Raw genomic sequence first — 1,323 nt, forward strand, 5'->3', positions numbered from 1 at the left:
CCACCAGGTAAATTATAGGCTTACCAAGTCAGAAATCAAATAAACACTCCAACTGCCGGCGGCCGCTCCAAGGAGAGCAGTGGTTTCCGGGAACCTCCCCACCCAGCTCAGCTTAATTGCCTCCTGTCACTCCCCTGGGACGGGGGCCTTTTCGCTGGCTCACAGGCCCCAAGAAACAGGACAGGGCCCCTGGGCACATAGGGTGACGCAGACTTGGCTGACCAGGCTGTTTCTGACAGCTTCTGGACACGGGCAGGTGCTAACAAGCCTTGCCCTCGCTCCACGCCTGGCCCCAGGCTGCCCCGCGTCCCAGAGCACTGGAGGCAGGAGATGGCAGAGAGTTTTCACTCCACATGCCAACTCTAACCTGGTGGTGGCCACCTGGAGTTCTGTGCTGGTCATTTTGAAATTCTATCCAGATTTGAAAGAAAAAATATCAAGGTTGATTATTGATGACAGCCGTGCAGAAGGTTAAGGGAAACTATGTCACCCGTGCTGGGCATTGTCACCCTGGGCCACCCGATGTATCCACCATACTTGGCTCAGCAAAAAGATAACTTTTCCACAGAGCTGAACTCCTGATGGTTCAGCATGGTGACAGACAGATGGGGTCAATAAAGCCCCCAGGATTTTTTGTTCCCCTAAAGTGTCCGTGCACTGCACGTCTTCCCCAGACAGCAGAGGCAGGTCAAGGGAGGAAGACAGGGAAGATGAATGCCATCGGCCCTGGCCCTAAATCATGCTGTTCATTTAGCTCTTTCTGGAGGTGACCCACATGCCTCCTTGTGGCCAGCGGTTTGGTAATTCAGATCCACAAATATAGCCCACCGAGGGCAACTCCACACTCTAACAGAAGTGCCCAGAAATGCCCAGTTTTGCACCTAGGAAGGGGAGGCAACTGGAGATGGAACAGGACCTGTCTACACACCCCCAGACCCTGTCGTGGACGGTGAAGGGCCTGAGGTGGCCATCCTGGGCTGCAGGTGCCTCTGAGTTCGTCCCACACCTGCCCACAGCTGGGCCAGCAGTGGACAAGGGCAGGTCCTCAGGACTCTCTGCCAACCCCAAAGAACGGTCAGCCCGTGCCTCTGGAGAGGGGGCTGGGGTAGGACGCTGCTGCGGACGTAGACCACCAGGCCAGAGTTCCACCACCGCCTCAGGCACCGGGCGGGGGCGGGGCAGAGGACCAGCCGCTGGCAGGATGTGGGCAGCGGAGGGGCGCCTTCGCTGCCGCCCTGCCTGAGCTGTGAGGGCGTTGGGGGGTGTCACCTGCGGAGGGCTGACCTGACCCGGTAGGGGCGGTGCAGCAGCCGGGGCGGGGCG

This window comes from Mesoplodon mirus (genome assembly GCF_964341445.2).
Source record: "Mesoplodon mirus genome assembly, chromosome: 3".
Taxonomy (NCBI): domain Eukaryota; kingdom Metazoa; phylum Chordata; class Mammalia; order Artiodactyla; family Ziphiidae; genus Mesoplodon; species Mesoplodon mirus.